This window comes from Phalangium opilio, unplaced genomic scaffold, assembly GCF_054372755.1.
Source record: "Phalangium opilio isolate 3A_F unplaced genomic scaffold, DU_Popi_V2 ptg000037l_1, whole genome shotgun sequence".
Lineage (NCBI taxonomy): Eukaryota > Metazoa > Arthropoda > Arachnida > Opiliones > Phalangiidae > Phalangium > Phalangium opilio.
This window is the reverse complement of record NW_028324160.1, coordinates 2,531,331-2,548,456: the sequence shown is the minus strand read 5'-3', so window position 1 is coordinate 2,548,456 and position 17,126 is coordinate 2,531,331. Positions and strand designations below refer to the sequence as shown.

General features: G+C 44.6%; 2 non-coding genes across 2 annotated transcripts; one reads left to right on the top strand and one right to left on the bottom strand.

Annotated features, from left to right (window-relative positions):
• Positions 1-4,246: 4,246 nt before the first annotated feature.
• Positions 4,247-4,319, bottom strand: TRNAY-GUA (transfer RNA tyrosine (anticodon GUA)). Its single transcript has one exon. It is a non-coding gene; the product is annotated as a tRNA-Tyr (tRNA).
• Positions 4,320-12,997: 8,678 nt separating this feature from the next.
• TRNAY-GUA (transfer RNA tyrosine (anticodon GUA)) lies at positions 12,998-13,070 on the top strand. The gene has a single exon. It is a non-coding gene; the product is annotated as a tRNA-Tyr (tRNA).
• The last annotated feature ends 4,056 nt before the right edge of the window (positions 13,071-17,126 follow it).

Below are 17,126 nucleotides of genomic sequence, written 5' to 3'. Positions count from 1 at the left end.
AAGCATATTTTGAGTATTTCTTCACTATTTTCAAAAATAACCACTGAAACCATTATTTTTATACTTTTTGCTTTAATTCAAGCAAATGTAACGATATTCATTCAAAAAACTGTTAAAATTCAATTTTGCAATAAGAAATCGTTGTCACGGATTTTGTATCTTGAAGAAAAAAAACATGCGATTTTTTCGGTACACTTTTGAATGCATTTTTTTCTGGAGAAATTTTTGACCGAATTCAGCTTAATTCCCTATAAAACACTCATTGAAAGTGATTTCATCTCGATTGAACAATAATTAAAAATTTACCTCGATTTTTAATAACATTTTCAAAATCGACGTTTCACGGCCAAAGAAGCTTACTTTGAGTATTTCTTCACTATTTTCAAAAATAACCACTGAAACCATTATTTTTATACTTTTTGCTTTAATTCAAGCAAATGTAACGATATTCATTCAAAAAACTGTTAAAATTCAATTTTGCAATAAGAAATCGTATTCACGGATTTTGTGTCTTGAAGAAGAAAAACCTGCGATTTTTTCGGTACTTTTTTGAATGAATTTTATTCTGGAGAAATTTTTGACCGAATTCAGCTTAATTCCCTATAAAACACTCATTGAAAGTGATTTCATCTCGATTGAACAATAATTAAAAATTAACCTCGATTTTTAATAATATTTTCAAAATCGACGTTTCACGGCCAAAGAAGCATACTTTGAGTATTTCTTCACTATTTTCAAATATGTTCACTGAAAGCATTATTTTTATACTTTTTGCTTTAATTCAAGCAAATGTAACGATATTCAATCAAAAAACTGTTAAAATTAAATTTTTCAATAAGAAATCGTTGTCACGGATTTTGTATCTTGAAGAAGAAAAACATGCGATTTTTTCGGTACTTTTTTGAATGCATTTTTTTCAGGAGAAATTTTTGACCGAATTCAGCTTAATTCCCTATAAAACACTCATTAAAAGTAAGAAGTATGGGCGAAGAACTACGGACAGGGACCAAGTTGGTTCGAAGGATCTGTTTTGGGACCTATCGGCAGAGTCATGCTATCTGTTGCGACACCACTTGGAAACATACGCAGACACGTCAATCAAATAAGACCACGAGTTCCAAATGTTCCTACATCGTCCCTTACCAGCATCGGAGATTCTCCAGAAGCACAACCTCTGATCACGCTGCCACAACATTGGGAACCGGCGCCATCCTCGTCAGCAATCATACCGGCTATTTCCGTACCAACAAACCAAGCGGAGCAAGACACAAACTCTACGCTAAGAAGATCCTCAAGAACTACCAAAGCACCTGATCGCTTAACGTATTACCAGAAGTGACAGAAATTAAAACGGAGAGGGAAGTGTCGTATCCATAAAAAACTCTACTGCCGCTTTATTAAAAAACCCGACTCATCTACTATTTAGTTTTTTAGTCTAATTTACATTGTATAAATATCGGGTATTCCTTTTGTACACCACGCATTCACGGGTTAAACTTCTATTGTAAAGTTCTTATAATGACTAGCTGTTATTCAGTAATAAAGTATATTTAGCTTAAATCTCACTCGCAGTTACTTACATTCAACTACACAACAACCCTGTTCTTTCGATTAAAAATAATAACATATCTTTGGTCTAGCGGTTATCGCATTCGCCTCACTCCAAGAAGGCCACAGGTTCGAAACCGCGAAGTTATTTTTTATTGGAACATGCAAATTTCTTTATAATTATCCGAACATTTGTGTCAAGGTCACATTATTTACATCCCCGTATCTCTAGTAGAACCAGAGTTACGAGCCTCCAAAATTTAGTCTAATGTATTTCCTATGAAGGGGTTTGTTTGTTTACGATTAGCTTGATTACTCGACTACTGTTTGTCGTAGCCCTAATTCTTAGTATGGCTAGATGGGGGACAAATTGGTCTATAACATACTCAAAGGACATCCCCGTATCTCCAGTAGAAACAGAGTTACGAGCCTGAAAGTTTATTTTCAAAAATCAAAAGTAACCTTCTAACAATAAGTGAGACAAAAAATAAGTTGACCACGATATTGAGGTAGCCTCAAGTTTAAAGCATCCTTGTATGGGGAGCAAAGAGTACTATAACATATCCAAAGGAGATCCCAGTATCTCTTGTAGAACAAGAGTTATGAGCCTCCAAAGTTTAGTGCAAAAATCATAAGTAACATAATAAAAATAAGTGAGACGATACCAAAGTTGACGAACATTTTGCTTAATATCTCGGCCCCTGTTTGTCGTAGCTCAATGTTTTTAGTATGGTTAGATGACAGACAAATTGGACTAAAACATACTCAAAGGACATCCCCGTATCTCCAGTAGAAACAGAGTTAGGAGCCTGCAAAGTATAGTCTAATGCATTTCCTATGGAGGGGTTGTTTTTTTACGTTTAACTTAATTACTCGGCCCCTGTTTGTCGTAGCCCAACGTCTTTACTATGGTTAGATGGGGGACAATTTGGACTATAACATATCCTAGGGACATCCCCGTATCTCTAGTTGACACAGAGTTATGGGCCTGCAAAGTATAGTCTAATGCATTTCCTATGGACGGCATGTTTGTTTACGTTTAGCTTAATTACTCGGCCCCTGTTTGTCGTAGCTCAATGTTTTTAGTATGGTTAGATGGGGGACAATTTCGACTATATCATATCCTAAGGACATCCCCATATCTAGTAGACACAGAGTTATGGGCCTGCAAAGTATAGTCTAATGCATTTCCTATGGACGGGTTGTTTGTTTACGTTTAGCTTAATTACTCGGCCCCTGTTTGTCGTAGCTCAATGTTTTTAGTATGGTTAGATGGGGGACAATTTGGACTATAACATATCCTAAGGACATCCCCGTATCTCTAGTAGACACAGAGTTATGGGCCTGCAAAATATAGTCTACTGCATTTCCTATGGACGGGTTGTTTGTTTACGTTTAGCTTAATTACTCGGCCCCTGTTGGTCGTAGCTCAATATTTTTATTATGGTTAGATGGGGGACAAATTGGACTATAACATACTCAAAGGACATCCCCGTATCTCCAGTAGAAACAGAGTTACGAGCCTGCAAAGTATAGTCTAATGCATTTTCTATGGAGGGTTTTTTTTGTTCACGTATTGCTTAATTACTTGACCCTGTTCATTCGATTAATAATAATAACATATCTTAGTGTAGCGGTTATCGCATCCGCCTCACTCCCGGAAAGCCACAGGTTCAAAACCGCGAAGTTTTTTTTTATAATTATCCGAACATTTGTGTCAAGGTCACATTATTTACATCCCCGTATCTCTGGTAGAACCAGAGTTACGAGCCTCCAGAATTTTGACTTTTTACGCTACATCTGAGACCACACAATACCTCTTCCGGGCGGGCTCGAACCACGAACCTTTCGATTAACAGCTGAACGCGCTAACCATTGCGCCACGGAAGCCCAAAAGTTAAATGTTCGTCAGGTGTTGTGGAAAAACTCTGACATTTTACGTTACATCTGAGACGTCACAACACCGCTCCCGGGAGGGCTCGAACCACCAACCTTTCGGTTAACAGCTGAACGCGCTGACCATTGCGCCACTGAAGCCCAAAAATTAAATTTTCGTCAGGTATTGAGGTAAAACCTTGACTTTTTACTTCACATCTGAGACCTCACAACACCGCTCCCGGATGGGCTCGAACCACCAATCTTTCGGTTAACAGCCGAACGCGCTAACCATTCGCCACGGACGCCCAAAAATTAAATGGTCGTCAGGTATTGTGGAAAAACTTTGGCTATTTACGTTACATTTGAGATCCAAAAACACCGCTCCCGGGTGGGCACGAACCACCAACCTATTGGTTAACAGCCGAACGCGCTAACCATTGAGCCAAGGAAGATCAGAAATTAAATGGTTGTCACGTATTGTGGAAAAGTTTTGACTTTTAACGCAAGATCTGAGACCCCACAACACCTCTTCCGGGTGGGCTCGAACCACCAACCTTTCGATTAAGAGCTGGACGCGCTAATTACTGCGCCACGGAAGCCCAAAAATTAAATGTTCGTCAGGTATTGTGGAAAAGTTACGACTTTTCTCGCTACATCTGAGACGACACAACACCGCTCCCGGGAGGACTCGAACCACCAACCTTTCGGTTAACAGCTGAACGCGCTGACCATTGCGCCACTGAAGCCCAAAAATTAAATTTTCGTCAGGTATTGAGGTAAAACTTTGACTTTTTACTTCACATCCGAGACCTCACAACAGCGCTCCCGGATGGGCTCGAACCACCAACCTTTCGATTTACAGCCGAACGCGCTAACCATTGAGCCACGGAAGCTCAGAAAATAAATGGTTATCACGTATTATGGAAAAAGTTTGACTTTTCACGCTACATCTGAGACCTCACAACACCTCTCCCGGGTGGGCTCGAACCACCAACCTTTCGATTAACAGCTGAACGCGCTAACCATTGCGCCACGGAAGCCCAAATATTAAATGCTCGTCAGGTATTGTGGAAAAACTCTGACATTTTACGTTACATCTGAGACGTCACAACACCGCTCCCGGGAGGGCACGAACCACCAACCTTTCGGTTAACAGCCGAACGCGCTAACCATTCGCCACGGACGCCCAAAAATTAAATGTTCGTCAGGTATTGTGGAAAAACTCTGACATTTTACGTTATATCTGAGACGACACAACACCGCTCCCGGGAGGGCTCGAACCACCAACCTTTCGATTAACAGCTGAACGCGCTAACCATTGCGCCACGGAAGCCCAAATATTAAATGCTCGTCAGGTATTGTGGAAAAACTCTGACATTTTACGTTACATCTGAGACGTCACAACACCGCTCCCGGGAGGGCTCGAACCACCAACCTTTCGGTTAACAGCCGAACCCGCTAACCATTCGCCACGGACGCCCAAAAATTAAATGTTCGTCAGGTATTGTGGAAAAACTCTGACATTTTACTTCACATCTGAGGCCTCACAACACCGCTCCCGGATGGGCTCGAACCACCAACCTTTCGGTTAACAGCCGAACGCGCTAACCATTCGCCACGGACGCCCAAAAATTAAATGGTCGTCAGGTATTGTGGAAAAACTTTGGCTATTTATGTTACATTTGAGATCCAAAAACACCGCTCCCGGGTGGGCTCGAACCACCAACCAATTGGTTAACAGCCGAACGCGCTAACCATTGAGCCACAGAAGCTCAGAAATTAAATGGTTGTTAGGTTTTGTGGATAAGTTATGACTTTTTACGTTACATCTGAGACCCTACAACACTTCTCCCAGGTGGGCTCGAACCACCATCCTTTCGGTTAACAGCCGAACGCGCTAACCATTGCGCCAAGGAAGCCCAAAAATTAAATGGTAGTCAGGTATTGTGGAAAAACTTTGGTTTTCTACGTTACATTTGAGATCCCACAACACCGCTCCCGGGTGGGCTCGAACCACCAACCTTTCGATTAACAGCTGGACGCGCTAATTATTGCGCCACGGAAGCCCAAAAATTAAAAGTTCGTCAGGTATTGTGGAAAAACTCTGACATTTTACGTAACATCTGAGACGTCACAACACCGCTCCCGGATGGGCTTGAACCACCAACCTTTCGGTTAACAGCCGAACGCGCTAACCATTGCGCCACGGACGCCCAAAAAAAAATGGTCGTCAGGTATTGTGGAAAAACCTTGGCTTTTTACGTTACATTAGAGATCCCACAACACCGCTCCCGGGTGGGCTCGAACCACCAACCTTTCGGTTAACAGCCGAACGCGCTAACCATTGCGCAACGGAGGCCAAATAATAAATGGTCGTCAGGTATTGAGGTAAAACTTTGACTTTTTACTTCACATCTGAGACCTCACAACACCGCTCCCGGATGGGCTCGAACCACCAACCTATTGGTTAACAGCCGAACGCGCTCACCATTGAGCCACGGAAGCTCAGAAATTAAATGGTTGTCACGTATTGTGGAAAAGTTTTGACTTTTTACGCTACATCTGAGACCCCACAACACCTCTCCCGGGTGGGCTCGAACCTTCAAAATTTCGATTAACAGCTGAACGCGCTAATCATTGCGCCACGGAAGCCCAAAAATTAAATGTTCGTCAGGTATGGTGGAAAAACTCTGACATTTTACGTTACACCTGAGACCTCACAACACCGCTCCCGCATGGGCTCGAACCACCAACCTATTGGTTAACAGCCGAACGCGCTAACCATTGCGCCACGGAAGCCCAAAAATTAAATGGTCGTCAGGTGTTGTGGAAAAAACCTTGACATTTTACGTCACATCTGAGACCTCACAACACCGCTCCCGGATGGGCTCGAACCATCAACCTATTTGTTATCAGCCGAACGCGCTAACCTTTGAGCCACGGAAGCTCAGAAATCAAATGGTTGTCAGGTATCGTGGATAAGTTATGACTTTTTACGTTACATCTGAGACCCTACAACACCTCTTCCGGTTGGGCTCGAACCACCAACCTTTCGGTTAACAGCCGAACGCGCTAACCATTGCGCCAAGGAAGCCCAAAAATTTAATGGTCGTCAGGTATTGTGGCAAAACTTTGGCTTTCTACGTTACATTTGAGATCCCACACCACCGCTCCCGGGTGGGCTCGAACCACCAACCTATTGGTTAACAGCCGAACGCGCTAACCATTGAGCCACGGAAGCTCAGAAATTAAATGGTTGTCACGTATTGTGGATAAGTTTTGACTTTTTACGCTACATCTGAGACCCCACAACACCTCTTCCGGGTGCGCTTGAACCACCAGCCTTTCGATTAACAGCCGAACGCGCTAACCATTGCGCCAAGGAAGCCCAAAAATTAAATGGTAGTCAGGTATTGTGGAAAAACTTTGGTTTTCTACGTTACATTTGAGATCCCACAACACCGCTCCCGGGTGGGCTCGAACCACCAACCTTTCGGTTAACAGCCGAACCCGCTAACCATTCGCCACGGACGCCCAAAAATTAAATGTTCGTCAGGTATTGTGGAAAAACTCTGACATTTTACTTCACATCTGAGGCCTCACAACACCGCTCCCGGATGGGCTCGAACCACCAACCTTTCGGTTAACAGCCGAACGCGCTAACCATTCGCCACGGACGCCCAAAAATTAAATGGTCGTCAGGTATTGTGGAAAAACTTTGGCTATTTATGTTACATTTGAGATCCAAAAACACCGCTCCCGGGTGGGCTCGAACCACCAACCAATTGGTTAACAGCCGAACGCGCTAACCATTGAGCCACAGAAGCTCAGAAATTAAATGGTTGTTAGGTTTTGTGGATAAGTTATGACTTTTTACGTTACATCTGAGACCCTACAACACTTCTCCCAGGTGGGCTCGAACCACCATCCTTTCGGTTAACAGCCGAACGCGCTAACCATTGCGCCAAGGAAGCCCAAAAATTAAATGGTAGTCAGGTATTGTGGAAAAACTTTGGTTTTCTACGTTACATTTGAGATCCCACAACACCGCTCCCGGGTGGGCTCGAACCACCAACCTTTCGATTAACAGCTGGACGCGCTAATTATTGCGCCACGGAAGCCCAAAAATTAAAAGTTCGTCAGGTATTGTGGAAAAACTCTGACATTTTACGTAACATCTGAGACGTCACAACACCGCTCCCGGATGGGCTCGAACCACCAACCTTTCGGTTAACAGCCGAACGCGCTAACCATTGCGCCACGGACGCCCAAAAAAAATGGTCGTCAGGTATTGTGGAAAAACTTTGGCTTTTTACGTTACATTAGAGATCCCACAACACCGCTCCCGGGTGGGCTCGAACCACCAACCTTTCGGTTAACAGCCGAACGCGCTAACCATTGCGCAACGGAGGCCAAATAATAAATGGTCGTCAGGTATTGAGGTAAAACTTTGACTTTTTACTTCACATCTGAGACCTCACAACACCGCTCCCGGATGGGCTCGAACCACCAACCTATTGGTTAACAGCCGAACGCGCTCACCATTGAGCCACGGAAGCTCAGAAATTAAATGGTTGTCACGTATTGTGGAAAAGTTTTGACTTTTTACGCTACATCTGAGACCCCACAACACCTCTCCCGGGTGGGCTCGAACCTTCAAAATTTCGATTAACAGCTGAACGCGCTAATCATTGCGCCACGGAAGCCCAAAAATTAAATGTTCGTCAGGTATGGTGGAAAAACTCTGACATTTTACGTTACACCTGAGACCTCACAACACCGCTCCCGCATGGGCTCGAACCACCAACCTATTGGTTAACAGCCGAACGCGCTAACCATTGCGCCACGGAAGCCCAAAAATTAAATGGTCGTCAGGTGTTGTGGAAAAAACCTTGACATTTTACGTCACATCTGAGACCTCACAACACCGCTCCCGGATGGGCTCGAACCATCAACCTATTTGTTATCAGCCGAACGCGCTAACCTTTGAGCCAAGGAAGCTCAGAAATCAAATGGTTGTCAGGTATCGTGGATAAGTTATGACTTTTTACGTTACATCTGAGACCCTACAACACCTCTTCCGGTTGGGCTCGAACCACCAACCTTACGGTTAACAGCCGAACGCGCTAACCATTGCGCCAAGGAAGCCCAAAAATTTAATGGTCGTCAGGTATTGTGGCAAAACTTTGGCTTTCTACGTTACATTTGAGATCCCACACCACCGCTCCCGGGTGGGCTCGAACCACCAACCTATTGGTTAACAGCCGAACGCGCTAACCATTGAGCCACGGAAGCTCAGAAATTAAATGGTTGTCACGTATTGTGGATAAGTTTTGACTTTTTACGCTACATCTGAGACCCCACAACACCTCTTCCGGGTGCGCTTGAACCACCAGCCTTTCGATTAACAGCCGAACGCGCTAACCATTGCGCCAAGGAAGCCCAAAAATTAAATGGTAGTCAGGTATTGTGGAAAAACTTTGGTTTTCTACGTTACATTTGAGATCCCACAACACCGCTCCCGGGTGGGCTCGAACCACCAACCTTTCGATTAACAGCTGAACGCGCTAATAATTGCGCCACGGAAGCCCAAAAATTAAATGTTCGTCAGGTATTGTGGAAAAACTCTGACATTTTACGTTACATCTGAGACGTCACAACACCGCTCCCGGATGGGCTCGAACCACCAACCTTTCGGTTAACAGCTGAACGCGCTGACCATTGCGCCACGGAAGCCCAAAAATTAAATGTTCGTCAGGTATTGTGGAAAAACTCTGACATTTTACGTTACATCTGAGACCTCACAACACCGCTACCGGATGGGCTCGAACCACCAACCTATTGGTTAACAGCCGAACGCGCTAACCATTGCGCCACGGAAGCCCAAAATTCAAATGGTCGTCAGGTGTTGTGGAAAAAACCTTGACTTTTTACGTCACATCTGAGACGTCACAACACCGCTCCCGGATGGGCTCGAACCACACACCTATTGGTTAACAGCCGAACGCGCTAACCTTTGAGCCACGGAAGCTCAGAAATTAAATGGTTGTCAGGTATTGTAGATAAGTTATGACTTTTTACGTTACATCTGAGACCCTACAACACCTCTTCCGGTTGGGCTCGAACCTTCAACCTTTCGATTAACAGCTGAACGCGCTAATCATTGCGCCACGGAAGCCCAAAAATTAAATGGTCGTCAGGTATTGTGGAAAAACTTTGGCTTTCTACGTTACGTTTGAGATCCCACAACACCGCGCCCGGGAGGGCTCGAACCACCAACCTATTGGTTAACAGCCGAACGCCCTAACCATTGCGCCACGGAAGCCCAAAAATTAAATGATCGTCAGGTATTGTGGAAAAACTTTGGCTTTCTACGTTACATTTGAGATCCCACAACGCCGCTCCCGGGTGGGCTTGAACCACTAACCTATTGGTTAACAGCCGAACGCGCTAACCATTGAGCCACGGAGGCTCAGAAATTAAATGGTTGTCACGTATTGTAGATAAGTTATGACTTTTTACGTTACATCTGAGACCCTACAACACCTCTTCCGGTTGGGCTCGAACCACCAACCTTTCGGTTAACAGCCGAACGCACTAACAATTGCGCCAAGAAGGCCCAAAAATTTAATGGTCGTCAGGTATTGTGGCAAAACTTTGGCTTTCTACGTTACATATGAGATCCCACAACACCGCTCCCGGGTGGGCTCGAACCACCACCCTATTGGTTAAAAGCTGAACGCGCTAACCATTGCGCCACGGAAGCCCAAAGATTAAATGCTCGTCAGGTATTGTGGATAAGTTATGACTTATTACGTTACATCTGAGACCCTACAACACCTCTCCCGGTTGGGCTCGAACCACCAACCTTTCGGTTAACAGCCGAACGCGCTAACCGTTGCGCCAAGGAAGCCCAAGAATTAAATGTTCGTCAGGTATTGTGGAAAAAACCTTGACTTTTTACGTCACTTCTGAGACCTCACAACACCGCTCCCGGATGGGCTCGAACCACCAACCTATTGGTTAACAGCCGAACGCGCTAACCATTGAGCCACGGAAGCTCAGAAATTAAATGGTCGTCACGTATTGTGGAAAAACTTTGGCTTTCTACGTTACATTTGAGATCCCACAACACCGTTCCCGGGTGGGCTCGAAAAACCAACCTATTGGTTAACAGCCGAACGCGTTAACCATTGCGCCACGGAAGCCCAAAAATTAAATGTTCGTCAGGTATTGTGGAAAAACTCTGACATTTTACGTTACATCTGAGACGTCACAACACCGCTCCCGGATGGGCTCGAACCACCAACCTTTCGGTTAACAGCTGAACGCGCTGACCATTGCGCCACGGAAGCCCAAAAATTAAATGTTCGTCAGGTATTGTGGAAAAACTCTGACATTTTACGTTACATCTGAGACCTCACAACACCGCTACCGGATGGGCTCGAACCACCAACCTATTGGTTAACAGCCGAACGCGCTAACCATTGCGCCACGGAAGCCCAAAATTCAAATGGTCGTCAGGTGTTGTGGAAAAAACCTTGACTTTTTACGTCACATCTGAGACGTCTCAACACCGCTCCCGGATGGGCTCGAACCACACACCTATTGGTTAACAGCCGAACGCGCTAACCTTTGAGCCACGGAAGCTCAGAAATTAAATGGTTGTCAGGTATTGTAGATAAGTTATGACTTTTTACGTTACATCTGAGACCCTACAACACCTCTTCCGGTTGGGCTCGAACCTTCAACCTTTCGATTAACAGCTGAACGCGCTAATCATTGCGCCACGGAAGCCCAAAAATTAAATGGTCGTCAGGTATTGTGGAAAAACTTTGGCTTTCTACGTTACGTTTGAGATCCCACAACACCGCGCCCGGGAGGGCTCGAACCACCAACCTATTGGTTAACAGCCGAACGCCCTAACCATTGCGCCACGGAAGCCCAAAAATTAAATGATCGTCAGGTATTGTGGAAAAACTTTGGCTTTCTACGTTACATTTGAGATCCCACAACGCCGCTCCCGGGTGGGCTTGAACCACTAACCTATTGGTTAACAGCCGAACGCGCTAACCATTGAGCCATGGAGGCTCAGAAATTAAATGGTTGTCACGTATTGTAGATAAGTTATGACTTTTTACGTTACATCTGAGACCCTACAACACCTCTTCCGGTTAGGCTCGAACCACCAACCTTTCGGTTAACAGCCGAACGCACTAACAATTGCGCCAAGAAGGCCCAAAAATTTAATGGTCGTCAGGTATTGTGGCAAAACTTTGGCTTTCTACGTTACATATGAGATCCCACAACACCGCTCCCGGGTGGGCTCGAACCACCACCCTATTGGTTAAAAGCTGAACGCGCTAACCATTGCGCCACGGAAGCCCAAAGATTAAATGCTCGTCAGGTATTGTGGATAAGTTATGACTTATTACGTTACATCTGAGACCCTACAACACCTCTCCCGGTTGGGCTCGAACCACCAACCTTTCGGTTAACAGCCGAACGCGCTAACCGTTGCGCCAAGGAAGCCCAAGAATTAAATGTTCGTCAGGTATTGTGGAAAAAACCTTGACTTTTTACGTCACTTCTGAGACCTCACAACACCGCTCCCGGATGGGCTCGAACCACCAACCTATTGGTTAACAGCCGAACGCGCTAACCATTGAGCCACGGAAGCTCAGAAATTAAATGGTCGTCACGTATTGTGGAAAAACTTTGGCTTTCTACGTTACATTTGAGATCCCACAACACCGCTCCCGGGTGGGCTCGAAAAACCAACCTATTGGTTAACAGCCGAACGCGTTAACCATTGCGCCACGGAAGCCCAAAAATTAAATGGTCGTCAGGTATTGTGGAAAAACTTTGGCTTTCTACGTTACGTTTGAGATCCCACAAGACCGCGCCCGGGAGGGCTCGAACCACCAACCTATTGGTAAAATGTCAGAGTTTTTCCACAATACCTGACGAACATTTAATTTTTGGGCGTCCGTGGCGAATGGTTAGCGGGTTCGGCTGTTAACCGAAAGGTTGGTGGTTCGAGCCCTCCCGGGAGCGGTGTTGTGACGTCTCAGATGTAACGTAAAATGTCAGAGTTTTTCCACAATACCTGACGAGCATTTAATATTTGGGCTTCCGTGGCGCAATGGTTAGCGCGTTCAGCTGTTAATCGAAAGGTTGGTGGTTCGAGCCCTCCCGGGAGCGGTGTTGTGTCGTCTCAGATATAACGTAAAATGTCAGAGTTTTTCCACAATACCTGACGAACATTTAATTTTTGGGCGTCCGTGGCGAATGGTTAGCGCGTTCGGCTGTTAACCGAAAGGTTGGTGGTTCGTGCCCTCCCGGGAGCGGTGTTGTGACGTCTCAGATGTAACGTAAAATGTCAGAGTTTTTCCACAATACCTGACGAGCATTTAATATTTGGGCTTCCGTGGCGCAATGGTTAGCGCGTTCAGCTGTTAATCGAAAGGTTGGTGGTTCGAGCCCACCCGGGAGAGGTGTTGTGAGGTCTCAGATGTAGCGTGAAAAGTCAAACTTTTTCCATAATACGTGATAACCATTTATTTTCTGAGCTTCCGTGGCTCAATGGTTAGCGCGTTCGGCTGTAAATCGAAAGGTTGGTGGTTCGAGCCTATCCGGGAGCGCTGTTGTGAGGTCTCGGATGTGAAGTAAAAAGTCAAAGTTTTACCTCAATACCTGACGAAAATTTAATTTTTGGGCTTCAGTGGCGCAATGGTCAGCGCGTTCAGCTGTTAACCGAAAGGTTGGTGGTTCGAGTCCTCCCGGGAGCGGTGTTGTGTCGTCTCAGATGTAGCGAGAAAAGTCGTAACTTTTCCACAATACCTGACGAACATTTAATTTTTGGGCTTCCGTGGCGCAGTAATTAGCGCGTCCAGCTCTTAATCGAAAGGTTGGTGGTTCGAGCCCACCCGGAAGAGGTGTTGTGGGGTCTCAGATCTTGCGTTAAAAGTCAAAACTTTTCCACAATACGTGACAACCATTTAATTTCTGATCTTCCTTGGCTCAATGGTTAGCGCGTTCGGCTGTTAACCAATAGGTTGGTGGTTCGTGCCCACCCGGGAGCGGTGTTTTTGGATCTCAAATGTAACGTAAATAGCCAAAGTTTTTCCACAATACCTGACGACCATTTAATTTTTGGGCGTCCGTGGCGAATGGTTAGCGCGTTCGGCTGTTAACCGAAAGGTTGGTGGTTCGAGCCCATCCGGGAGCGGTGTTGTGAGGTCTCAGATGTGAAGTAAAAAGTCAAGGTTTTACCTCAATACCTGACGAAAATTTAATTTTTGGGCTTCAGTGGCGCAATGGTTAGCGCGTTCAGCTGTTAATCGAAAGGTTCGTGGTTCGAGCCCGCCCGGAAGAGGTATTGTGTGGTCTCAGATGTAGCGTAAAAAGTCAAAATTCTGGAGGCTCGTAACTCTGGTTCTACCAGAGATACGGGGATGTAAATAATGTGACCTTGACACAAATGTTCGGATAATTATAAAAAAAAACTTCGCGGTTTTGAACCTGTGGCTTTCCGGGAGTGAGGCGGATGCGATAACCGCTACACTAAAGATATGTTATTATTATTAATCGAATGAACAGGGTCAAGTAATTAAGCAATACGTGAACAAAAAACCCCTCCAAAGAAAATGCATTAGACTATACTTTGCAGGCTCGTAACTCTGTTTCTACTGGAGATACGGGGATGTCCTTTGAGTATGTTATAGTCCAATTTGTCCCCCATCTAACCATAATAAAAATATTGAGCTACGACCAACAGGGGCCGAGTAATTAAGCTAAACGTAAACAAACAACCCGTCCATAGGAAATGCAGTAGACTATATTTTGCAGGCCCATAACTCTGTGTCTACTAGAGATACGGGGATGTCCTTAGGATATGTTATAGTCCAAATTGTCCCCCATCTAACCATACTAAAAACATTGAGCTACGACAAACAGGGGCCGAGTAATTAAGCTAAACGTAAACAAACAACCCGTCCATAGGAAATGCATTAGACTATACTTTGCAGGCCCATAACTCTGTGTCTACTAGATACGGGGATGTCCTTAGGATATGATATAGTCGAAATTGTCCCCCATCTAACCATACTAAAAACATTGAGCTACGACAAACAGGGGCCGAGTAATTAAGCTAAACGTAAACAAACATGCCGTCCATAGGAAATGCATTAGACTATACTTTGCAGGCCCATAACTCTGTGTCAACTAGAGATACGGGGATGTCCCTAGGATATGTTATAGTCCAAATTGTCCCCCATCTAACCATAGTAAAGACGTTGGGCTACGACAAACAGGGGCCGAGTAATTAAGTTAAACGTAAAAAAACAACCCCTCCATAGGAAATGCATTAGACTATACTTTGCAGGCTCGTAACTCTGTTTCTACTGGAGATACGGGGATGTCCTTTGAGTATGTTTTAGTCCAATTTGTCTGTCATCTAACCATACTAAAAACATTGAGCTACGACAAACAGGGGCCCAGATATTAAGCAAAATGTTCGTCAACTTTGGTATCGTCTCACTTATTTTTATTATGTTACTTATGATTTTTGCACTAAACTTTGGAGGCTCATAACTCTTGTTCTACAAGAGATACTGGGATCTCCTTTGGATATGTTATAGTACTCTTTGCTCCCCATACAAGGATGCTTTAAACTTGAGGCTACCTCAATATCGTGGTCAACTTATTTTTTGTCTCACTTATTGTTAGAAGGTTACTTTTGATTTTTGAAAATAAACTTTGCAGGCTCGTAACTCTGTTTCTACTGGAGATACGGGGATGTCCTTTGAGTATGTTATAGACCAATTTGTCCCCCATCTAGCCATACTAAGAATTAGGGCTACGACAAACAGTAGTCGAGTAATTAAGCTAATCGTAAACAAACAAACCCCTTCATAGGAAAAACATTAGACTAAATTTTGGAGGCTCGTAACTCAGGTTCTACTAGAGATACGGGGATGTAAATAATGTGACCTTGACACAAATGTTCGGATAATTATAAAGAAATTTGCATGTTCCAATAAAAAAAAACTTCGCGGTTTCGAACCTGTGGCCTTCTTGGAGTGAGGCGAATGCGATAACCGCTAGACCAAAGATATGTTATTATTTTTAATCGAAAGAACAGGGTTGTTGTGTAGTTGAATGTAAGTAACTGCGAGTGAGATTTAAGCTAAATATACTTTATTACTGAATAACAGCTAGTCATTATAAGAACTTTACAATAGAAGTTTAACCCGTGAATGCGTGGTGTACAAAAGGAATACCCGATATTTATACAATGTAAATTAGACTAAAAAACTAAATAGTAGATGAGTCGGGTTTTTTAATAAAGCGGCAGTAGAGTTTTTTATGGATACGACACTTCCCTCTCCGTTTTAATTTCTGTCACTTCTGGTAATACGTTAAGCGATCAGGTGCTTTGGTAGTTCTTGAGGATCTTCTTAGCGTAGAGTTTGTGTCTTGCTCCGCTTGGTTTGTTGGTACGGAAATAGCCGGTATGATTGCTGACGAGGATGGCGCCGGTTCCCAATGTTGTGGCAGCGTGATCAGAGGTTGTGCTTCTGGAGAATCTCCGATGCTGGTAAGGGACGATGTAGGAACATTTGGAACTCGTGGTCTTATTTGATTGACGTGTCTGCGTATGTTTCCAAGTGGTGTCGCAACAGATAGCATGACTCTGCCGATAGGTCCCAAAACAGATCCTTCGAACCAACTTGGTCCCTGTCCGTAGTTCTTCGCCCATACTTCTTGACCTGAACGGAATTTCCTGTTGACTGCGAATTTCTCTTGCTGTACTGGAGTGGTTGCAGTTGCAGGAACAGGTTTCAGCAAATCCAGACGGCTACGCAGCTCTCTATGTAGGAAAAGGAAGGATGGCGTCTTCCCTTCCTCGTTGGGTGATTTTCGATGGGCAAACAAGATTTTCGCCAAGCGAGTCTTCATGGAGCCTTCTGTCAGCTTGGCAAGACCGTGTTTGACCGTAGCGACTGCTCTTTCTGCGTGTCCGTTTGAGGATGGTTGGTACGGCGCTGTGGTCAAGTGTTTTATACCGTTTTGGCTGGTGAACTGTCTGAATTCTTCGCTAGTGAAGTTGGTACCGTTGTCTGAAACGAGGCATTTCGGCAATCCGTAGCGAGCGAAGATATCCCTCAGAATGTCTATGGTGGTTGAGGACGTGGTCGATTCTGTTGAAACCGCTTCTATCCAGTTGGAGTATGAGTCGATGAAAACCAGTATCATTTTCTTATCGACGGGTCCGAGGTAATCGATGTGGACTCGTTCCATTGGAGCAGAAGTTTTTGGCCAATGAGTAGTGACGTTTTTGGGCATTGGATGGTTTTGCTGACAGGCGTGACAATTTGAAACCAAGTTCTCAATTTCTTGATCGATGTTTGGCCACCAGACGGTAGTTCTGGCTAATCGTTTCGTCTTGGTCATGCCTAAATGTCCTTCGTGGAGCTCTTCCAGTACTTTCTGACGGTATCGCTCAGGAATGTACGTTCGATTGTGCCATAGTATTATTCCAGAAACGGCTGTAAGCTCGTTTCTTCGTGAACTGAAGAGCTTCAGATGGTCCGGAACATTCTTTGGCCAGCCATTTTTGATGAAGTCCAGTAGTTGCTTGGTAGTGTCGTCTGTTTCCAACGTTGTTCTTATGTCCTTGATGGTGATTGGACCGG